We start from the raw sequence: 25,000 nt of genomic DNA on the forward strand, positions 1-25,000 counted from the left end.
CCCGCCAACACAGGGGGGCCCCTCCCCCGCCAACACAGGGGGGGCCCCTCCCCCGCCAACACAGGGGGGCCCTGCCTCACATCCCTGACAGTCACAGGCCCCCCCCCCCCCCTCCCCACCTATCACGGTGCCTCCTCAGCAATCACCGAATACCATTAGAGGTCGCACCCCTGGCAGTGCAGCACTCCCTCAGCCCTGCACCTGGGGGCATCAACCTGGGTCACAGGCTCAAATCCCTCGGGCAAACCCCAACGTGCCGACTCTCGGCGACGGTGCAGCCACAGGGCCAGCGCTGAACAGGAGCCCTGCGAGGAAGAGCCCTCACCTTCTCGAGCAGCAGGGCAGGGGAAAACAACAAGAGGAGGGGGGGCATAATTGCCAATGCGCCCCCCCCCCCAGCCCCCTCTCTCGGAGCAAAGGGTAAACAGTCCGCGATGCAAGACTCCCCAAGCACATCAGGACGGAGAGGAGGCAGTCTGGCGCTTTCGGTAACTACAGCAAAACCACAGCTTTGTAAGAAAAGAAAAACAGAACAAAAGCCGCAGATTTACAGAGCCACAGTGACTAGCAACCGAGTGCTATAAATACACAAACGCAGGAGCCCAGCGTATTGAGGTCTTCATTATAACTAGAAGTAGCATGCTACATCCAAACAGTTCAGTTACAATCAGCAACCCCACTCTGTCCTCCCCTGATCTAGTAACCGCCTTGCTCAGCGTCAGGCACTCGGGGGCCATCGAGAGATGGACTCGGTACGACTCCTGCTCCCTCCACTCCTCAGCTCAAAGAAAAACTGAGGGGGGGTCGTGTTGGGTGTTCTGGTCTACAAACAGGTCAACACGGCTGGAGGTGGTGTAACTCTTATTTTATTAATTACTCAACTGTAATAACATACTGCAAGCTTGGGTACGTGCATTACCAGCTTATCTGTGGACCCTGTCCTATCACTATCTAGGCGAAGCACTCAGCACATGGTGAATGTCTGTGTTGCAGGCTGTGAGCTCTGTGCTCCGAGCTGGCTGCTGCTAGAATGAGCGGGAACTCTGGTGCCCCCTGTCTTTATAGTGCGTGTGCTCTCACTGGTGATTGGCTGCGATGTGGTGTATGCTGGTTGGTCCTACTGTATGTCCATCAGTGTGTCAGTGTGTGTGTGATTGCACCATGATATGCTGATGTAGATCATGACATCCCCCTTTTTGCAAAGAATATGTGCCTACATGAGAATAAATAAAGTGTAGTGAGTGTGCCTGATCATGTGTGTGCATTATTTCCATCAATATGTACATGTGGCTATGCTATACACACAGGAATGTGCCAGGTGCAGAGGAAAACTATGTTTACACCAAGAACGGAACAAATGCTATTAACAAACGATGAAAAACTCTGAAACAGTGCGGCAGAACAAGTCAGTGAGTCCAATATTGCAAGGTTTATAAATCAAGTCTTTGGGGTGGGCGACGAATTCGGGTTGACCGCCTCGAGGGTGGTTCAGGATCCACCGGCTGAGGAATGGGCCGGGCCACGGTCGAGTGAGGAGGAGGCAGGGTATTCGGAAGCTCAACAAAGCCCAGGTCGGGGACAACAGGAGGGCGTGGCACAGGTGCAGAATTCCGTAGCGAGCGTGGAACCAGACGAAGGGCACGCCAATTGCGGCGGCAAATGGAGCCATCGGGCAAACGAACCAGAAACCAGCAGGGAGCCACCTGTCTAAGAACCTCAGCGGTTGCCGACCAGCCACCCTCCGGAAGGTGGATGCGGACATGATCTCCAGGCACCAGGGCAGAAAGATCAGTCGCCCGAGCATCATGAGCCGCCTTGTGTTGCTCACGCTCTTGTTGCATCCGCCGAAGTACCAAAGCATGGTCGAGGTCTGGGACGAGAATGGCGGCACAGTGGGCCTGAGGGTGCGACCCATAAGCAGCTGGGCCAGCGATAGGCCCGTGGACAGTGGGGCCGAGCGATAGGCCAGCAAGGCGAGGCAGAAGTCAGATCCTGCATCAGCAGCCTTGCAGAGGAGCGTTTTTACAATGTGGACGCCCTTCTCTGCTTTGCCATTCGACTGAGGGTGCAGGGGACTGGACGTCACGTGAGCAAAGTTGTAGCTGCAAACGAAGGAAGACCATTCGTGACTCGCGAAGCAGAGGCCATTGTCTGACATCACGGTGAGCGGGATGCCGTGGCGAGCAAAGGTCACTTTGCAGGCCCGGATAACAGCCGAGGACGTGGTGTCGTGCAGGCGTATGACCCCTGGATAGCTGGAAAAGTAGTCGATTATGAGGACATGTCCCTGCCGAGCGCATGGAACAGGTCCACGCCCACCTTCGACCAGGGGGACGTGACCAACTCATGGGGCTGAAGGGTCTCACGTGGTTGTGCCGGCTGGAAGCGCTGACAGGTGGGGGTAATTGAGCACAGTGTTGGCAATGTCCTCATTTATTCCCGGCCAGTATACAGCCTCTCGGGCCCTCCATTGGCACTTCTCAACGCCGAGATGGCCTTCGTGCAGCTGTTCTAAGACAAGCCGGTGCATGCTGTGTGGGATCACGATGCGGTCCAGCTTCAGGAGGACACCATCCACGACTGCCAAGTTGTCCCGAATGTTATAAAGCTGTGGGCATTGTCCCTTGAGCCACCCGTCTGTCATGTGGCGCATCACACGTTGCAGAAGGGGGTCGGCCGCAATCTCACGGCGAATGTGAGCAAGGCGTTCGTCAGTGGCCGGCAGATTGGCAGAAGTGAAGGCTACATGGGCGTCGACTTGGCAAACGAACCCCTCTGGGTCGGACGGAGTGTCGACTGCCCTGGACACAGCGTCTGCTATGATCAGGTCCTTACCCGGGGTGTAGACAAGTTGTAAGTCGTACCTCCGGAGTTTGAGCAGAATGCATTGTAGGCGATGGGTCATGTCATTAAGGTCCTTTTGGATGATGCCAACCAGCGGCGATGGTCGGTCTCCACAGTGAACTGGGGAAGGCCATACCCATAGTCGTGGAACTTGTCAACGCCAGTCAACAGGCCGAGGCACTCCTTTTCGATTGGCGCATAGTGCTGCTCTGAGGGGGTCATGCACGTGACGCATAGGCGACAGGGGCCCATGATGAGGCGACATCCCGTTACAGGAGGACCGCCCCAATGCCGGATTGGCTGGCGTCAGTCGAGATCTTCGTCTCCCTTGCAGGATCGAAAAACGCCAGTACCGGGGCGGTGGTCAGCTTGACCTTGAGCTCTTCCCATTCACAGCTGGTGGGTGGGAAGCCGCTGGAATTCAGTTGTCTTCCTGACAAGGTGCCGGAGAGCTGTGGTGTGGGAAGCGAGGTGAGGGATGAATTTTCCCAGGAAGTTGACCATTCCAGAAAGCGTAGCACCGCCTTCTGCATGGCCGTGATGGCTGCCACCTTGTTGGCATCCGGCCGCACCCCCAACCGGGAGATGTGGTCCCCTAAGAACTTGAGCTCTGTTTGGCCAAAGGAACATTTGGCCCTGTTAAGGCGCAGGCCCTGGTCCCGTATCCGATTAAAAATGCGTTGGAGGCGACTGATATGCTCCTGCGGTGTGGTAGACCAAATAATATCGTCCACATAGACGCGCAAGCCTTCGATGCCCTCCATCATCTGTTCCATGATGCGATGGAAAACTTCAGAGGCCGAGATGATTCCAAATGGCATCCTATTGTAGCAGTATCTGCAAATGGAGTGTTGAAGGTGCACAGCTTCCTGCTGGACTGATCCAATTGAATTTGCCAGAAGCCCTTTGAGGCATCAAGCTTGGTGAATATCTTTGCCCGAGCCATCTCGCACGTGATCTCCTCACGTTTCATCTAGATAGGAATAATATGATCAGGGATAGTCAGCATGGCTTTGTGAAGGGTAGGTCATGCCTCACAAACCTTATTGAGTTCTTTGAGAAGGTGACTGAACAGGTAGACGAGGGTAGAGCAGTTGATGTGGTGTATATGGATTTCAGCAAAGCGTTTGATAAGGTGCCCCACGGTAGGCTATTGCAAAAAATACGGAGGCTGGGGATTGAGGGTGATTTAGAGATGTGGATCAGAAATTGGCTAGCTGAAAGAAGACAGAGGGTGGTGGTTGATGGGAAATGTTCAGAATGGAGTAGTCACAAGTGGAGTACCACAAGGATCTGTTCTGGGGCCGTTGCTGTTTGTCATTTTTATCAATGACCTAGAGGAAGGCGCAGAAGGGTGGGTGAGTAAATTTGCAGACGATACTAAAGTCGGTGGTGTTGTCGATAGTGTGGAAGGATTGTAGCAGGTTACAGAGGGATATAGATAAGCTGCAGAGCTGGGCTGAGAGGTGGCAAATGGAGTTTAATGTAGAGAAGTGTGAGGTGATTCACTTTGGAAGGAACAACAGGAATGCGGAATATTTGGCTAATGGTAAAGTTCTTGAAAGTGTGGATGAGCAGAGGGATCTAGGTGTCCATGTACATAGATCCCTGAAAGTTGCCACCCAGGTTGATAGGGTTGTGAAGAAGGCCTATGGAGTGTTGGCCTTTATTGGTAGAGGGATTGAGTTCCGGAGTCGGGAGGTCATGTTGCAGCTGTACAGAACTCTGGTACGGCCGCATTTGGAGTATTGCGTACAGTTCTGGTCACCGCATTATAGGAAGGACGTGGAGGCTTTGGAGCGGGTGCAGAGGAGATTTACCAGGATGTTGCCTGGTATGGAGGGAAAATCTTATGAGGAAAGGCTGATGGACTTGAGGTTGTTTTCATTGGAGAGAAGAAGGTTAAGAGGAGACTTAATAGAGGCATACAAAATGATCAGGGGGTTGGATAGGGTGGACAGTGAGAGCCTTCTCCCGCGGATGGAAATGGCTGGCACGAGGGGACATAGCTTTAAACTGAGGGGTAATAGATATAGGACAGAGGTCAGAGGTAGGTTCTTTACGCAAAGAGTAGTGAGGCCGTGGAATGCCCTACCTGCTACAGTAGTGAACTCGCCAACATTGAGGGCATTTAAAAGTTTATTGGATAAACATATGGATGATAATGGTATAGTGTAGGTTAGATGGCTTTTGTTTCGGTGCAACATCGTGGGCCGAAGGGCCTGTACTGCGCTGTATTGTTCTATGTTCTATGTTCGGGTTTGGGGTAATGTTCCCTCATTATATTGCGATTTAAGTCTTTCGGGTCAATACAGATCCGGAGCTCGCCGGAAGGCTCCTTGACGCACACCATGGAGCTGACCCATGCAGTCGGCTCCATTACCCGGGAAAGCACTCCTTGGTCCTGAAGGTCCTGCAGCTGCTGTTTGAGGCAGTCCTTGAGTGGCGCTGGGACTCTGCGAGGTGCATGAACTACTGGGGTGGCATCCTGTTTGAGCAGGATTTTGTATGTGCAGGGCAGTGTACCCATGCCCTCGAAAACATCCTGGTTGTGAGGGAGGATTGAGTTGAGTTGCGCCCTGAAGTCCGCATCTTGGAAGTCAGACGTGCCTTCTGGAGAGAGAGAGTGTACTCGCTGAACGAGGTGGAGGAGTTTGCACGCCTGTGCGCCGAGCAGAGTCCTTTGAAGAGCCCATGATCTCGAAGGGTAGGGAGGCTTTACGCGAGTTGTGCGTCACTTCGAGTTGGCACGACCCCATGGCGGGGATGACGTTGCCATTATAGTCGACCAGTTGACAGATGGATGGAAGAATTGCTGGTTTGACCCTCAGGGTTTGAAATGCTGACCATGCGAGGAGATTGGCGGAGGCACCAGTGTCCAGGAGGAATGTGATCTGAAATCGGTTGACCGTCAGGGTGGCTCATCGTCCGGATCAATGCTGTGCACCGACAGCGGCTGGTGCGTTCGACTCTGGGACAGCTTGTTCTTGTTGATGACAGCAATGCGGAAGGGCTCCCTGTCCTCAGTGTCACTGGTCTGTGTGATGTCAGGATCGGACTCGGTGAACGTGGGTAGAATTGCCCCGAACGTTTCTGCGAGGCTGGTTAAATCGTTGCGAGTTGGCAGGCTGAGGTGCTCGACAGCAGGCAGCATAGTGGCCACGCCTGCCACACCGTAGGCATTGTCGCGCTTTGGCAGGACATTGTCGCTTTAAATGGGCGGAGCCACAGTTGCCGCACGTCATGACGTTTGTCACGCCACCGCGCACGCGCGGTGTGGTCTTGCGTAGTGCGCGCCTGCACATCGCGTTCCTCTGCGTCAACGTCCCCTCTTTTGGCGCGTACAAACAGGGGAGGCCTCGGAAAGCGCGCAAAACGGCCGCCCTCCTCCGGGCCGTGGGCCGGGAGGTACTCAATCGTCTGGACCCGCTCCGCCTCGTGGGGCCCGTGCCGCGCCGTTTCAGCCGCCTGGATGTGTGAGTACCGGCTGGTGGCGTTCTCCTGCAGGACGCAGGTCTCGATGGACGTCGCTAGGGGGAGTTGCTTGATTTTAAGGAGCTGCTGGCGCAGGGTGTCCGACGTGACCCCGAAAACTATCTGGTCGCGTATCATGGAGTCAGAGGTGGGCCCATAGCCGCAGGACTACGCGAGGATGCAGAGGTGCGTTAAATAGGACTGGACAGGCTCGTCCTTGCCCTGCAGGCGCTGCTGGAACAGGTTGTTCTCCATGCTGCAGGATGGCGGATTGCTGATAAGTTGCAGGTAGGTCTCACAGGTATGCGTCCACTCCTGGAACCATGTCGTGTTGGGTGTTCTGGTCTACAAACAGGTCAACACAGCTGGAGATGGTGTAACTCTATTTCTATTAACAACTCAACTGTAATAACATACTGTAAGCTTGGGTACGTGCATTACCAGCTTATCTGTGGACCCTGTCCTATCACTATCTAGGTGAGGCACTCAGCACATGGTGAATGTCTGTGTAGCAGGCTGTGAGCGCTGTGCTCCGAGCTGGCTGCTACTAGAATGAGCGGGAACTCTGGTGTCCCCTGTCTTTATAGTGCGTGTGCTCTCACTGGTGATTGGCTGCGATGTTGTGTATGCTGATTGGTCCCACTGCATGTCCATCAGTGTGTCAGTGTGTGTGTGATTGCACCATGATATGCTGATGTATATCATGACAGGGTGGGGGGGGGGGGGTGGAAAGAGGGAAGTTGGACCAGTTAACGGGGTGGGGGTTTGTGTCGAGGGAAGGCAATGGCTCAGACAACATACAGAAGGCCCAAGGCTGGCCAGGCAAATCCCCGATCAGATTCTCAACATCGGGAGCGCTTCAGAAGAAACTTCACCGAGCCGATTCCGGGGATGAACCGACTGTTTCTTGAGGGAAGAAGCTGCCTGATCGAGGTTTAGAAGATCATGAGGGGCATAGATAGGGTGGAACAGGAATGCACTCTGGCCATTGGTAAAGGGGTCACTCGCCAGGGGGGCATAGATTTACGGTAAGAGATGGGAGGCTAAGACGGTGGGAGGAGGGGGAGTTGAGGAGAAAGGTTTTCACCCAGGAGGGTGGTGGGAGTCCAGAACCGACGGCCTGAAAGGGCGATTGATTCAGAAACCAAGAAGTATTTAGATATTCGCCGTAACCTCCAGGGCTCTGGACCAGGCGCTGGCAAATGGGATTTGTGTAGCCGGATCTTTGTTGACGTACGTGGGGCATGATGGGATGAATGGCCAATTCCTGTGCCGGAAACATCCCTGAATCTATGAAAATGAATCTCAAATGATCGTTAATCTTTGGAATACGCTTCCTCAGCAAGCAGTGGAGGCTGGGTCATTGAATATATTCACAGTTGAGGTCATTTTGATCAACAAGAAGGGGGGGGGGGGCCAAGGGTTAAGGCAAGTGTAGTTGAGATTACAATCAGGTCAGCATTGAATGATGGAGCAGGCTCGATGGGCTGAATGGCTCCTTTCTTATGATCTTTTCCGAGTCATTTTCGGAACGCAGGGGTCACTGGCAGGGCTGGCAATTACAGCCTACTCTTCTCATCGGCTTCAAGAAAGGGCTGGTTAGCACTGCTGCCTCACAGCACCAAGGTCCCGGGTTCGATTCCGGCCTCGGGTGACTGCCTGTGTGGAGTCTGCACGTTCTCCTCCCGTGTCTGCGTGGGTTTCCTCCGGGTGCTCCGGTTTCCTCCCACAGTCCAAAGATGTGCGGGCTAGGTGGATTGGCCGTGATAAATTGCCCCTTGTCCAAACGTTTAGGTGGCGTTACAGGGATAGGGCGGGGGAGTGGTAGGTAGGGTGCTCTTTCAGAGGGTCAGTGCTGACTGGATGCACGGTCAATGGTGATTCGATGGTTCTAAGGTGGTGGCAAGCTGCCTTCCTGAGTCTCTGCAGTCCAGGTGGTGTGATGTCGGGTGTGGAACTGGGAGTGACTCTGTGGAAGTGAAACTCCGAGGGCAGGTGACCCAACCGGAGAAATCTCAGCCGGACAAGGCAGCACAGTAACACTGGTCAGGTATCAACCCAGAGAACGACCAAACCCAGGTGACGCTATCATGCCAATTGTTTACCCGCGCAATCACAGCATTCCGACAGTGCATGAAGCTACCATTCAGCCCATCGAGCCTGCACCATCTGAAAGAGGCCCACTTCCTCATCCCAGTAACCCCATCTAACCTGCAGACGGAGGGCCAATGTTAGTGCGGCCAATCCACCTAAACCGTACATTCGGGCAGCACGGTAGCGTAGTGGGTAGCACAATTGCTTCACAGCTCCAGGGTCCCAGGTTCGATTCCCAGCTTGGGTCACTGTCTGCGCGGAGTCTGCACGTCCTCCCCGTGTCTGCATTGGGTTTCCTCCGGGTGCTCCGGTTTCCTCCCACAGTCCAAAGATGTGCGGGTTAGGTGGATTGGCCAATGATAAATTGCCCTTAGTGTCCAAAATTGCCCTTAGTGTTGGGTGGGGTTACTGGGTTATGGGGATAGGGTGGAGGTGTTGACCTTGGGTAGGGTGCTCTTTCCAAGAGCCGGTGAAGACTCGATGGGCCGAATGGCCTCCTTCTGTACTGTAAATTCTATGATTCTATCTTTGGACTGTGGGAGGAAACCAGAGCACCCGAAGGAAACCCACTCAGACATGGGGAGGATGTGCAAACTTCGCACAGTGACCCAAGGCCAGACCAGAATTGAGCCTGGGTCCCTGACACTGAGGCAGCAGAGCTAACCACTGCCGCCCCCCCCCTCCCCGTGTCGCCCCTCTCAGACAGCAGAGCTAACCACTGCCCCCCCCCCCCCCCCGTGTCGCCCCTCGGAGACAGAGCTAACCACTGCCCCCCCCCGTGTCGCCCCTCGGAGACAGCAGAGCTAACCCCTGCCCTCCCCCCCGTGTCGCCCCTCGGAGACAGCAGAGCTAACCACTGCCCCCCAGTGTCGACCCTCGGAGACAGAAGAGCTAACCACTGCCCCCCCCCCCCCCCGTGTCGCCCCTCTCAGACAGCAGAGCTAACCACTGCCCCCCCCCCCCACCCCCACCCAACCCCCCCCCCCCGTGTCGCCCCCTCGGAGACAGCAGAGCTAACCACTGCCCCCCCCCCCCCCCCGTGTCGCCCCTCGGAGACAGCGCTAACCACTGCCCCCCCCGTGTCGCCCCTCGGAGACAGCAGAGCTAACCCCTGCCCTCCCCCCCGTGTCGCCCCTCGGAGACAGCAGAGCTAACCACTGCCCCCCAGTGTCGACCCTCGGAGACAGAAGAGCTAACCACTGCCCCCCCCCCCCCCCGTGTCGCCCCTCGGAGACAGAGCTAACCACTGCCCCCCCCTCCCCCGTGTCGCCTCTCGGAGACAGCAGAGCTAACCACTGCCCCCCAGTGTCGACCCTCGGAGACAGCAGAGCTAACCACTGCCCCCCCCCCCCCCCCCCCATGTCGCCCCTCGGAGACAGCAGAGCTAACCACTGCCCCCCCCCCGTCGCCCCTCGGAGACAGCAGAGCTAACCACTGCACCCCCCCACCCCATGTCGCCCCTCGGAGACAGCAGAGCTAACCACTGCGCCACCTCGAGGGAGTGTAGGGCAGGAAGTAGTAGGGAAACGATGATGGGACTTTTACTCCACTGTTGCCCTGGTCACTGTGCCCCCGGAGTAAACTGGAGGACGGTAACAAACGCCAGCAAACGGGGCAATTGAGCCCTGCAGCAAGGCGAATGGGAAAAGGCCTTCCCCTTAGTGACAGAACACAAAATGATTGATCTCCGGTCAGTGTCTCGAGCACAGCCCATTGTATCCATGCAGGTGGACAAGAGCAATCCAGTCTGATCCCACCATTCACCCTGGTCTGACACCATGTCGCTAACAAGCCAACAGACCAGTTCCCCAAAGTGCATATTCGAGTGACGAGGGTTTCTGCCTCTGCTCCCCCTCCAAGGAGTGAGCTCCAGACCCCCAACTAATTAAAATTATCTCAACTCCCCACTAATCCTTTGGCAGAGTCATTCCTCTTCATTTTCTTTGGTCCCATTTTCACGTTATTATTTTTGATCCGTGAACCCATAATCGGAATGTACCTTTAAGAAGAAGAGTGCTGGCCAGTACAGTGTGCTCCTAGGTTTTATATTATGGAAAGGGGAGACCAGACTCCTTGGCACCGAGTGCATCTTAGGAACCAGCTTTGGAGGGAGTCTGTTCGATTGGTTGGCTGGCAACTAATGGGTTGGCCAGGAACAGTGCTCTGCCTGACAACAGTCAGCAATTGGTGTGTGTGTCCCCCTCCAGAGAACCTGCCAGAAGCCCCTTGACCCTGGAAGGCTGTGTTTTCTCCCTCCCTTTGCGAGTGTGCAGCGAAGATCTTTACAAGGTGAAGGTGACCCAACAGAGGGCCTAACCTGGAGAAGGAAGCTAACTAGAAGACATCAATCTGAATCAGAGATCCTTATCCTTGACCCCGGGTCAAATGACTGTACACCAGCCCAGGGGTTCATAACACCTTCCACCAGCTACTTTCAATCTATGCCCCCTGGTTATTGACCTCTTTCTGCAAAGGGCAATAGGTTCTTCCTGATCCATTCTCTTTAGACCATAAGATATAGGAGCAGAATTAGGCCATTCGGCCCATCGAGTCTGCTCCGCCATTCAATCATAGCTGATATGTTTCTCATCCTCATTCTGCTGCCTTCTCCACGTAACCCCTGACCCCTCATTAATCAAGAACCTATAGGGGCGGCACGGTGGCGTAATGGTTAGCACTGCCGCCTCACGGTGCCGAGGTCCCGGGTTCGATCCTGGCTCTGGGTCACTGTCCGTGTGGAGTTTGCACATTCTCCCCGTGTCTGCCTGGGTCTCGCCCCCACAACCCAATGATGTGCAGGATAGGTGGATTGGCCGCGCTAAATTGCCCCTTAATTGAAAAAAATGAATTGGATACACTAAATTATTATTTTTTTTTAAAAATCAAGAACCTATCTATCTCGGTCTTAAAGACGCTCAGTGTTTTGGTCTCCACAGCCTTCTGCGGCAAAGAGTTCCACAGATACGCCACCCTCAGGCTGAAGAAATTCCTCCTCATCTCTGTTTTAAACAATCGTCCCTTCAGTCTGAGATGCTGTCCTCTGCTTCTAGTTTTTCCTACAAGTGGAAACATCCTCTCCACGTTCACTCTATCCAGGCCTCGCAGTATCCTGTAAGTTTCAATGAGATCCCCCCCCTCTCATCCTTCTAAACTACATCGATTACAGACAGAGTCCTCAACCGCTCCTCAGATGACGAGCTCTTCTTTCCTGTGGACCTCCTCTGGACCCTTTCCAAGGCCAGCACATCCTTCCTTAGATACGAGGCCCAAAACTGCTCACAATCCTCCAAATGGGGTCTGACCAGAGCCTTATACAGCCTCAGCAGTACATCACTTTAGATCCCTCATAACTTAATACTCCACAATTAAATGTCCCCTCAGCCTCCTCTAATTCCACCCCCCCCCCAAAAAAACAACAACAACCCCCGCCAGTCTAATCTTGCCCTATCGCTAAAATTCTCCATTGCCGGTAACTTGCCTGCAAGTCTCCTCGACTGCCGCCAGGGGATGCAGCAGCGCGGGGGGGCATTGTCGGAGGGACTACGGTGCACTCTCGCGTTACCGTTACCTCAGAGTCGCACCTCAGCCAAACTCTCGCATCGGTCCAAAAAACACCTTGGCAGAATCAATCACTGGAAAAGGGGACTAACCCACCAGAACTTGTAAGTGGGGACTGGAGGGGGAAGAGACGAGGAAGGAAAGACGTCAACATGGAGCCATGGCCTAGAACCAGACAGGATACAAGGAACCCACAGAGGACAATATCAGACTGTAAACAGCCCCTTCCTGCTCGCTGTGGAGGACAGCTGCAAGAGGAGCGGTAGCACAATGGTCACATTCCTGGCTAGGTCACCCTGGACTAATGTTCTGGAGGCACGAGATCAAAATCAAACTACAGGAGCGGAAGGAATTTAAATTCAATTGAGAATTTTCTTGAAAAACAACAAGGCGTTAAAAATCACGAAACTACCCGATTGTCGTTAAATATCCTTCAGGAACACCAAGTGCCCTTTGGAGAAAATGGATTCTGCCAATTGGCTTGATTCTTAACAGGCCAGCCACTCAAGTCATCTTCATCGCCATGGGTTTTTCCGTGGGCGACACGGTAGCACAGCGGTTAGCTCTGTCCCGTCACAGCTCCAGGGTCCCGGGTTCGATTCCCGGCTTGGGTCACTGTCTGTGCGGAGTCTGCACGTCCTCCCCGTGTGTGCGTGGGTTTCCTCCGGGCGCTCCGGTTTCCTCCCCCAAGTCCCGAAAAACGTGCTCGTTAGGTGAATTGGACATTCTGAATTTGCCCTCGGTGTACCCGAACAGGTGCCGGAGTGTGGCGACTAGGGGCTTTTCACAGTAACTTCATGGCAGTGTTAATATAAGCCTACTTGTGACAATAATAAAGATTATCCAACATGATGGGAAACACAAGGTCAGCCTCACAAGCGATGCTCCCACCCCTTCAACAAACAAGGTATAAAAAAAAAAATTAATTACCACTTAACATCGTACTGACACAAATAAATTATGCTGGGAGTCATCGTCAGGTACATTCATACCCAGGAGCGATTTCCTGTAAATCCCTAGAGTTAGAGGAATGCCCAGCAATCCCAACCCCTCCCCTACAATTATTACAAGTGCGATTCCAATCACAGCTCAAACACAAGTCACATAAACCAGCCTGGCCACTCGTATACCCAACAATAGATAAACCAATTCAGAGCCAAGGTGATTAAAAAAACAATATCACAGATCTGGGGGCACAGTTTAGTCCATCGTCCTCTCTCTCCGAACCCAACCGCTCCAGGATCGGGGCCCACACAGGCTCCCTCTGTGCTGTACAGCATTGCCCAGTAGACACAGGGGTTCCCGCCGCGTAGATACCTCAGGAAGCGGTGAGCCCTTATTGTTGCTTAGTTACCAGACCGGGACAGACATAGAACATAACAGTGCAGTACAGACCCTTCGGCCCTCGATGTTGCGCCGACCTGTGAAACCACTCTAAAGCCCATCTACACTATTCCCTTATCGTCCATATGTCTATCCAATGACCATTTGAATGCCCGTAGTGTTGGCGAGTCCACGACTGTTGCAGGCAGGGCATTCCACGCCCTTACTACTCTGAGTAAAGAACCTACCTCTGACATCTGTCTTATATCTATCTCCCCTCAATTTGAAGCTATGTCCCCTCGTGCTAGACATCACCATCCGAGGAAAAAGGCTCTCTCTGTCCACCCTATCCAATCCTCTGATCATCTTGTATGCCTCAATTAAGTCACCTCTTAACCTTCTTCTCGCGAACGAAAACAGCCTCAAGTCCCTCAGCCTTTCCTCATAAGATCTTCCCTCCATACCAGGCAACATTCTGGTAAATCTCCTCTGCACCCTTTCCAATGCTCCCACGTCCTTCCTATAATGCGGCGACCAGAATTGCACGCAATGCTCCAAATGCGGCCGCACCAGAGTTTTGTACAGCTGCAACATGACTGGGAGAAACCAACTGCAATTTACAGTTGAATATTCCCTATAATCACTGGCGCTACAATCACAGCAACACCGGGGGAACAAGATCAGAGTCTAGTTCCCATCCCCAAAAACCCACCAGCGATTATATCCTGAGCGTTGCAAGTTCTCTCGCAGAATCTGACAGGAGAGAAGACCACTCGGCCCATCATGCCCATCCTAGTTCTTTTGAAAGCTCCATCCATTTAATCCCACTGCCCTGCACTTTCCCCGTAGCCCTTTCAACTCATTCCCGTCAAGCACTTATCCAATTCTTTTCAGCACCCCTTCCTCCCTCAGGCTACCCATTCCTGATCGTAACAACTCGCTGAGTAAAATAAAACCGTTTCCTCCTATTGGCTCTCGCTCTTGCCAAACGCCCTAAATCTCGGCCTGCGGGTAACCGACCCTTCTGCCACCAGTAACACTTCCTCCGTTATTTGGCTCAGCAGCGCACGAGTTTGAATACGGCTGAAAAGAGAGAGACGTTGAAGTTTTTCATCTTGCACTCATCAGGACAAACACAAGAATGCCAAATTTCAAACGCTCACAATTCATACAAGAGAAAAGGGTACCGATTGGTCGGCAAGTCAAATCCAATTGGGTGGGGCGCGGCGTTGCTGTGGAGAAACCAATGTGGACTGTAGGCTCACCAAGCTCCCATAAGACATAGGAGCAGAATTAGGCCACTTGGCCCATCGAGTCTGCTCCGCCATTCAATCATGGCTGATATTTTCTCATCCCCATCCTCCTGCCTTCCCCCCATAACCCCCGATCCCCTTATTAATCAAGAACTTATCTATCTCTGTTTTAAACACTCAATGATTTGGCCTCCACAGTCTTCTGCGGCAAAGAGTTCCACAGATTCACCACCCTCTGGCTGAAGAAATTCCTCCTCATCTCTGCTTTAAAGGATCGTCCCTTTAGTCTGAGATGGTGTCCTCTGGTTCTAGCTTTTCCTACAAGTGGAAACATCCTCTCCACGTCCACTCTATCCAGGCCACGCAACATCCTGTAAGTTTCAATAAGATCCCCCCTCATCCTTCTAAACTTAGAGTACAGACCCAGAGTCCTCAACCGTTCCTCAGACGACAAGCTCTTCATTCCAGGGATCATTCTTGTGAGCCTCCTCTGGACCCTTTCGAAGGCCAGCACATCCTTCCTTAGATGCGGGGCCCAAAACTGCTCACAATACTCCAAATGGGGTCTGACCAGAGCCTTATAGAGCCTCAGAAGTACATCCCTGGTTTTGTATTCTAGCCCTCTCGACATGAATGCTAACATTGCATTTGCCTTCCTAACTGCCGACTGAACCGGCACGTTAACCTGAAGAGAATCTTGAACAAGGACTCCCAAGTCCCTTTGTGCATTTGATTTCCCAGGTAATTTAAAAATAGCACATGGCTTGAACGTATACCTTTTGTTTGCAGAGTACGGGTCCGTGTGTGAATGTGTATCGCTTCTAGGAAGCTTAAATGAGCCTCGTTATGAGCTCGACTGATTGTCTCAAATGGTTGTTCGTGTGGCTATTAGCGCACTCGGGCTTGTTCAGCAAGTGCTGTCCAATCGCAGAATCATACCTAAACAGCAGATTGGTTAGTAAGTCAACTCTGATTGGCAGAGGCATCGCCATGGAGAAAGCAATAGGGAACTACAAACACAAAACTCGTTCCTTGGGTTACGTTTTTTTTCTTCTTTTTTTGCCAGTTGCGGGCTGGTTGAGCAAGGCCTGCACTCTGCTTATTAAAACAATGGAAGGGACAGTTGAAGCCTTGTGCCTGTAGTTCCCCGTAGTAGTCTCCAGGGCAACGCCTCAGCCAATCAGCATTTTCTTCTCCTGCGGTTTAAAATTGTGATGGGCATTTGAAATTTGGCATTCTTGCATTTGTCCGAGGTGAAAAGCTTCGGCAACGTGGCTCCCTTTAAGCCATATTTACGAGTCCTCCAGGAGGAGGGCAAGGTAGGGAGGGGAGTCCAGACCTTGGGCCGAGAGAGGTGAGGACGTGGCCACAAATAGTGGAGTGATTGCAGGTGAGAATGGACAAGACGGCAGAATCAGCAGTGTGCGGACACCACAGAGGGTTCTGGGGCTGGAGGAGGTTAGAGTTAAGTTGGGGAAGAGAAGGAAATCTGCCATCCTCACCCAGCCTGGCCTACACGCGACTCCAGGCCACATAGCAACGGGGTCGACTCTGTGAACGTCCCCTCGGAAACGGCCGAGCGAGACACTCCGTCCAAGGGCAATTCGGGACGGACAACAAACGTACGGAATAAACAAAGGGAGCGCAGAATCCGTGCAAGAAAAGAGGTCGAGGAACGAACCAGCTGCTGAAGGACGATGCAAACAACATTCGGAGTGGAATTCCGAGGTGAGGGAAATGGAAGCCGAAAGGGGTTCTGCCACAATGCGGCAGTGAATCCTCCCATTGGCACTTAAAAAGGCACCCACACTCCCACCCCCACAGACCCAGGATGATAATCTAAGGGGCAGCACAGTGGTTAGCACCGCTGCCTCACAGCTCCAGGGACCTGGGTTCGATTCCGCCCTCGGGCGACTGTCTGTGCGGAGTCTGCACGCTCTCCCCGTGTCTGCGTGGGTTTCCTCCCACAGTCCAACGATGCGCGGGTTAGGTGGATTGGCCGGCCTAAATTGCCCTCAAGTGTCCAAAAAGGTTGGGTGGGGTTACTGGATTGGGGTGGTGCTGTGGGCTTAAGTGGGGCCCTCTTTCCAAGGGCCGGTACAGACTTGGTGGACCAAATGGCCTCCTCCTCTACTGTCGGAATTCTACATAAGCGATTGTTCACAAAATATAAAAGTTACAAGAAACAGCTGGAGTGAGGGGAATATTCAAATAAGATGGGGTTTACACAGCTGGTCAGGCAACCAAAACAAGACAATATTACCAACAACAACTAGTATTTGTGTCGGGCCTGTGAACGCAGTGAAACATCCCTCGGTACATTATTAAGACAATTCTGACACCGAGTCACATCAAGAGATGGTGAGTCAGCTCTCAACAGGTTACCCACAAGGAGGTGATAAAGGAAATGGTGGGTCATTGCCACGTTTCAGCGGTACTTGCCAAATTCTTCCTTTCCTTGTTCAGTTGGTGTTTTGTTACCGGTGTGCGTAACTCAATCCTTGGTTAGTGATGAGGTCGTCTGAATTTCGACGAAGAAGACTCAAACTCGTCCAGTAGTAACAAAAGGTTTATTGAGTAACTATAACAATAATTGCATGAGTTCTTTACTTTAACTTTGATACTAGTGGTAAGGTTAACAAGATCGAACTACGGTGACTATATGTAACTCCACTAGCCATCTGAACTAGTCTGCTGTTGCCCTGGTCACAGTGCATCCAAGAGAGAGAGAGACTCACTGTGGTTGCCTTTTATACCCCTGTTGGTCCGGCCCTCTAGTGGTCACGTGGTGCTATTGATCACATTCACCCCTTGTGTACATGCACACACAGAGATCGCTAGTCAGTGCCGCAGGAGCTGCAATTCTGAGCTGGGTGCTGGGGAAGGGGCTTATAGCTCCACATCAAAGATGGCTGCCCAAGAGTCTCTCCCGCTCTCCAGCCATCGGCGTGTTTGGAAGGACTCTGCAGGTGGACGCACCCGACCCGTTGGGCCGCGTTACGAACGGGCCTTCCTCGGCCGTCAGGTCCTGGGGCGGGACTCGAACCCGGAGCGTCCGGCTCAGAGGCAGGGGCGCGAACCCACTGCCCCACAGGGCCGGCAGAAAAATGGAGAGAGTCGATGCAGAACATCGTAAACCACGCAGGCAGACTGACGGGCCCCACAGGTAAAAACTCCAGAGAGTTAAGCACCTAATCCAGGCTGACACTCCAGCGCAGCGGAGGGAGCACAGCGCCACCCGAGGTGCCGGCTTTTCAGACGAGTGGCTAAAGCGCCTCGTTAATTCAACGGAGCATAGGGGCGTTCTTCCCAGCATCGCGGCCGATACCGATCCCTCCGCTCACAAGAACCACAAGTTATCCGGTCGCGGAGTCTTGTTGTGCAGAAATTGGCAACAATTGCTACATTGCCGCAGCGACCACACTCCCGCAGCGCTCTTGGACAAGGGGTGCTCTTGTACAGGTGCCATATCAATGCAAATCTGACTTTCCGTTTTGCAAGTGAAGGCAGATATCGAGACGTCCTTCGCGGTCACAGAGCAAAGTTCAAGCAGACTGATGGAGAATAAAACAATGGATTCATTCAAGGTACAAACAGAGGCAGCTTCAGTGGGGAATGGAGCAAATGGCCTTCCACAAATGTATCTGAAATGCGGCCTTGACAATAGATAACGACACGGAAATAAACAAGGGGAGGGATAGGAGATAGCGAGTGAGGCAAGGGAGGAAAAACAAGAGCATACTCTTCATCAGATAACAGCCAGGTACCGAGTTGTAATAACCGACTGTTACATCCGGTTTAATCAGGTTGGGGATTTTACTGCACATTGTAACAGCAGCTATTGCACAATCCCATTGTCACCTGTGAAAAAGGAGGTGGGGGTGAGAAGCTAAAAGACAAGGTGAGCGTCAGCGAGCGAGAGCGCCAGAGAGAGACAGAGACAGCGAGCGACAGCACGAGCGAGAGCGCCAGCGAGCGACAGCACGAGCGAGAGCGCCAGCGAGCGAGAGCACAAGAGAGAGAGGGAGAGAAAGCGTCAGCGAGCTAGAGCGCAAGAGAGAGAGAGAGAGCGTCAGAGCGCCAGAGAGACAGAGTCAGCGAGCGACAGCACGAGCAAGAGCACCAGCGAGCGAGAGCGCAAGAGAGAGAGAGAGAGAGAGAGAGAGAGAGAGTCAGCGAGCGACAGCACGAGCAAGAGCGCAAGAGAGAGAGGGAGAGAGAGCGTCAGCAAGCGAGAGCGCAAGAGAGAGAGAGTCAGCGAGCGAGAGCGCAAGAGAGACAGAGAGACGGAGTCAGCGAGCGACAGCACGAGTGAGAGCGCCAGCGAGCGAGAGCGCAAGAGAGAGAGGGAGAGAGAGAGAGAGTCAGCGAGCGAGAGCGCGAGAGAGAGAGAGACAGAGTCAGCGAGCGTGAGCGCAAGAGAAAGAGTCAGCGAGCGACAGCTCGAGCGAGAGCGCAAGAGAGTCAGCGACGAGAGCAAGAGAGAGAGAGACAGACAGAGTCAGCGAGCGAGAGCGCAAGAGAGTCAGCGAGCGACAGCACGAGCGAGAGCGCCAGCGAGCGAGAGCGCAAGAGAGAGAGGGAGAGAAAGAGTCAGCGAGTGAGAGCTCAAGAGAGAGAGAGAGCGTCAGCGAGCGAGAGCGCCAGAGCGAGAGCCAGCGAGCGAGAGCGCAAGAGAGAGAGCGTCAGCGAGCAAGAGCGCCAGAGAGAGAGAGAGAAAGAGAGAGAGAGCGCGTCAGCGAGTGAGCGCGACCCCGACAGGGCGGCTCTCACTCAATACAGCGCTGGCAGGTACCCCCGACAGGGCAACTCTCACTCAATACAGCGCTGGCAGGTACCCCCAACAGGGCGGCACTCCCTCAGTGCTGCACTGGCAGGTACCCCCGACAGGGCGGCTCTCACTCAATACAGCGCTGGCAGGTACCCCCGACAGGGCGGCACTCCTTCAGTGCTGCACTGGCAGGTACCCCCGACAGGGCGGCTCTCACTCAATACAGCGCTGGCAGGTACCCCCGACAGGGTAACTCTCACTCAATACAGCGCTGGCAGGTACCCCCGACAGGGCGGCACTCCTTCAGTACTGCACTGGCAGGTATCCCCGACAGGGCGGCACGCCCTCAGTACTGCACTGGCAGGTATCCCCGACAGGGCGGCACTCCCTCAGTACTGCACTGGCAGGTACCCCCGACAGGACGGCACTCCCTCAGTACTGCACTGGCAGGTACCCCCGACAGGCGGCTCTCACTCAACAATGCACTGGCAGGTACCCCCGACAGGGCAGCACTCCCTCAGTACTGCTCTGGCAGGTACCCCCGACAGGGCGGCACTCCCTCAGTACTGCACTGGAAGGTACCCCCGACAGGGCAGCACTCCCTCAGCACTGCTCTGGCAGGTACCCCCGACAGGGCGGCACTCCCTCAGTACTGCACTGGCAGGTACCCCCGACAGGGCGACACTCCCTCACTGCTGCACTGGCAGGTACCCCCGACAGGGCGGCACTACCTCAGTACTGCACTGGCAAGTACCCCCGACAGGGCGGCACTCCCTCAGTACTGCACTGGCAGGTACCCCCGACAGGCGGCTCTCACTCAACAATGCACTGGCAGGTAACCCCGACAGGGTGGCACTCCCTCAGTACTGCACTGGCAGGTACCCCCGACAGGGCGGCACTCCCTCAGTACTGCACTGGCAGGTACCCCCGACAGGGCGGCACTCCCTCAGTGCTGCACTGGCAGGTACCCCCGACAGGGTGGCACTCCCTCAGTACTGCACTGGCAGGTACCCCCGATAGGGCGACACTCCCTCACTGCTGCACTGGCAGGTACCCCCGACAGGGCGGCACTCCCTCAGTACTGCACTGGCAGGTACCCCCGACAGGGCGGCACTCCCTCACTGCTGCACTGGCAGGTACCCCCGACAGGGCGGCACTCCCTCAGTACTGCATTGGCAGGTGCCCCCGACAGGGCGACACTCCCTCAGTACTGCACTGGCAGGTACCCCCGACAGGCGGCTCTCACTCAACAATGCACTGGCAGGTAACCCCGACAGGGTGGCACTCCCTCAGTACTGCACTGGCAGGTACCCCCGACAGGGCGGCACTCCCTCAGTGCTGCACTGGCAGGTACCCCCGACAGGGTGGCACTCCCTCAGTACTGCACTGGCAGGTACCCCCGACAGGGTGGCGCTCCCTCAGTACTGCACTGGCAGGTACCCCCGACAGGCGGCTCTCACTCAACAATGCACTGGCAGGTACCCCCGACAGGGTGGCACTCCCTCAGTGCTGCACTGGCAGGTACCCCCGACAGGGCGGCACACACTCAATAATTCACTGGCAGGTACCCCCGACAGGGCGGCACTCCCTCAGTGCTGCACTGGCAGGTACCCCCGACAGGGCGGCACTCCCTCAGTGCTGCACTGGCAGGTACCCCCGACAGGACGGCACTCAATCAGTACTGCACTGGCAGGTACCCCCGACAGGGCGGCACTCCCTCAGTACTGCACTGGCAGGCACCCCCGACAGGACGGCACTTCCTCAATACTGCACTGGCAGGTACCCCCGACAGGGCGGCACTCCCACAGCGAGAGCGCAAGAGAGAGAGGGAGAGAGAGAGTCAGCGAGTGAGAGCTCAAGAGAGAAGCGTCAGCGAGCGAGAGCGCCAGAGCGAGAGCAGCGAGCGAGAGTGCAAGAGAGTGAGCGTCAGTGAGCAAGAGCGCCAGAGAGAGAGAGAGAGAGAGAGAGAGAAAGAGAGAGAGAGCGCGTCAGCGAGTGAGCGCATCCCCGACAGGGCGGCTCTCACTCAATACAGCACTGGCAGGTACCCCTGACAGGGCGGCACTCCCTCAGTACTGCACTGGCAGGTACCCCCAACAGTGCGGCACCCCCTCAGTACTGCACTGGCAGGTACCCCCGACAGGGCGGCACTCCCTCAGTGCTGCACTGGCAGGTACCCCCGACAGGGCGGCACTCCTTCAGTACTGCACTGGCAGGTACACCCGACAGGGCGGCACTCCCTCAGTACTGCACTGGCAGGTATCCCCGACAGGACGGCACTCCCTCAGTACTGCACTGGCAGGTACCCCCGACAGGGCGGCTCTCCCTCAGTACTGCACTGGCAGGTACCCCCGACAGGGCGGCTCTCCCTCAGTACTGCACTGGCAGGTACCCCCGACAGGGCAGCACTCCCTCAGTACTGCACTGGCAGGTACCCCCGACAGGGCGGCACTCCCTCAGTACTGCACTGGCAGGTACCCCCGACAGGCGGCTCTCACTCAACAATGCACTGGCAGGTACCCCCGACAGGGTGGCACTCCCTCAGTACTGCACTGGCAGGTACCCCCGACAGGGCGGCACTCCCTCAGTGCTGCACTGGCAGGTACCCCCGACAGGGTGGCACTCCCTCAGTACTGCACTGGCAGGTACCCCCGACAGGGCGGCACTCCCTCAGTACTGCACTGGCAGGTACCCCCGACAGGTTGGCACTCCCTCAGTGCTGCACTGGCAGGTACCCCCGACAGGGCAACTCTCACTCAATACTGCACTGGCAGGTACCCCCGGCAGGGCGGCACTCCCTCAGTACTGCACTGGCAGGTACCCCCGACAGGGCGGCACTCCCTCAGTGCTGCACTGGCAGGTACCCCCGACAGGGCGGCACTCCCTCAGTACTGCACTGGCAGGTACCCCCGACAGGACGGCACTCCCTCAGTACTGCACTGGCAGGTACCCCCGACAGGGCAACTCTCACTCAATACTGCACTGGCAGGTACCCCCGACAGGGCGGCACTCCCTCAGTACTGCACTGGCAGGTACCCCCGACAGGGCGGCACTCCCTCAGTGCTGCACTGGCAGGTACCCCCGACAGGGCGGCACTCCCTCAGTACTGCACTGGCAGGTACCCCCGACAGGACGGCACTCCCTCAGTACTGCACTGGCAGGTACCCCCGACAGGGCGGCACTCCCTCAGTGCTGCACTGGCAGGTACCCCCGACAGGGCGGCACTCAATAATGCACTGGCAGGTACCCCCGACAGGGTGGCACTCCCTCAGTACTGCACTGGCAGGTACCCCCGACAGGGCGGCACTCACTCAATAATGCACTGGCAGGTACCCCCGACAGGTTGGCACTCCCTCAGTGCTGCACTGGCAGGTACCCCCGACAGGGCAACTCTCACTCAATACTGCACTGGCAGGTACCCCCGACAGGGCGGCACTCCCTCAGTACTGCACTGGCAGGTACCCCCGACAGGGCGGCACTCCCTCAGTACTGCACTGGCAGGTACCCCCGACAGCACGGCACTCCCTCAGTACTGCACTGGCAGGTACCCCCGACAGGGCGGCACTCCCTCAGTGCTGCACTGGCAGGTACCCCCGACAGGGCAGCACTCCCTCAGTACTGCACTGGCAGGTACCCCCGACAGGGCAGCACTCCCTCAGTACTGCACTGGCAGGTACCCCCGACAGGTCGGCACTCCCCCAGTACTGTACTGGCAGGTACCCCCGACAGGGCGGCACTCCCTCAATGCTGCACTGGCAGGTACCCCCGACAGGGCGGCACTCCCTCAATGCTGCACTGGCAGGTACCCCCGACAGGGCGGCACTCCCTCAATGCTGCACTGGCCGGTCATGGGGTTGGCGGAAATACTAAACGGGTATGTTGACCACCAGAATCCAGTGACATTAATAAAACTGATAATATTTGAACATAATTGTTTCAGGTACAATTAGCTCAGAATGGGATAGCTGATCCAGATAATATCCACTCTCGGAGCGATGATAGAAACTCGAACTGTTCCTTTGGATTGCAAGTAGTTCCAATCTTCAAAGCAAAATTAGGCGAGGCAGACTCGGGTAACAATAGTGTTATGGGCCGGGGTTTAGAGAACCCCAAAGTGTATCATGGAGTTCACCTGACCCACAACTTTTAATAGATTGTGGTGTGGGGAGCACACGGCTCACTCTACAGGTGTGGCACAGCAGAAATGGAAAAGTATTTTTAAAGCAAAACAATGTTTATTCTATGAACGCAAGTTAACCTTTTTAAAACATCCAGTGAACATCTTAGCAACCATCAATTCAAATACAACCCCCAAAGAATACAACACTAAGTAATGCTTCCTTTCAACATCCATAAGACTTAAAAACACCTTTTAACAGAAGCACATCAGCTCTCACGACTAAGCGCAGTTATTAGTTTAAATCACCAAAGGATTACTTTACAGTCTTTAGATTACAGAGATTCATACACCTTCTGGCTGTGACTGCGGCTATCCAGCTCTGAAAACGGAACTAAAATACACCCTGCAGCGAACAGCCTAAAACAAAAGTAAGAAGCTGACAGACAGCCCAGCTCCACCCACTCTCTGACATCACTGCAATAATGAACACCCATTTCTTAAAGGTACATCCACCTCAGCTATTCTATAAAAAAACGCCCATTTCTTAAAGGTGCTCTCACATGACAACAGATCCATTTGTGCCGCAGTGCGAGCATTCAACATTCACACCGTTCAGGCGTGCATTTAAAGGATGGTGTTCCACAATAACAATGCACTTTGGGTCTGACCGATCTATTTTGATTGGGCAGTGTAAAGGGTGCGTTAATTGGTGGGTGGTGCCTGGCGTGCAGGGGGGCAGATCAAAGCACATAATGCATGTGTGGCTACCAATAGTTTATGATCCAGCCCCAAGCTTATGGGCTAGAGAGCACTCACGATGCCCACCCTCCTGTACAGCGCAGAGACATGGACTATGTACGGAGGACACCTCACAGTTCTGGAGAAATGCCACCAGCGTTGCCTCCTCAAGATCCTGCAAAATCACTTGTCAGATGGGACACCCCAACATCGGTGTTCCGGCTCTGGCTAACACCCCCCCAGCATCGATGCACCGACCACGTTCGATCAGTTCCGCCAGGAGGGTCACATCATCCACGCGCCCGACACGAGGCTCCCGAAGCAGGCCCTCAACTCGGAGCTTCGACACGACGAGCGAGTCCCGGGGGGAAAGGTTCCAAGGCAAGGCCTCCGCGAAAAAGGGCAACATCGCCACCGGCACGTGGGAATCCCAGGCCCAAGGCTACCCGGAGCGCAGGGTCTGGGGAGGAGCTGAACAACCTAGGGTTTCGTCGCTGGGATGAAGTAGAAGCCAAGTGCCGACAGCGAAAGGAACGCTGGGCAAACTGGGCACCCCACCCACCCAAGAAGATAAGATGCCTGTGATGACGGGGTTGGGGGAAGACGTTAGTGGAGAACAAGACCAATGGATGATAAGGGAAGCCTCCCTTTGTTGGAGAGATCATTTCCCCAAGGGATGGGGTGGGATAGGAAAGAGAGGGTGGCGCAATGTTGCTGAACTAGTAATCACAAGAGGCCCAGGCTAATTCCCCGGGGACGCGGGTTCAAATCCCACCACGGCAGCTGGTGGCATTCAAATTCAATTAATTTTTAAAAAATCTAGAA

General features: G+C 54.8%; 1 protein-coding gene across 1 annotated transcript in view; it reads left to right on the top strand.

The window, feature by feature from the left end:
- LOC140403257 (mucolipin-1-like) overlaps positions 1-25,000 on the top strand; it is a 94,774-nt gene that overhangs the window by 48,391 nt on the left and 21,383 nt on the right. The gene's annotated exons all lie outside the window — the stretch shown is intronic.

Source organism: Scyliorhinus torazame, chromosome 27 (assembly GCF_047496885.1).
Source record: "Scyliorhinus torazame isolate Kashiwa2021f chromosome 27, sScyTor2.1, whole genome shotgun sequence".
Classification (NCBI taxonomy): Eukaryota; Metazoa; Chordata; class Chondrichthyes; order Carcharhiniformes; family Scyliorhinidae; genus Scyliorhinus; species Scyliorhinus torazame.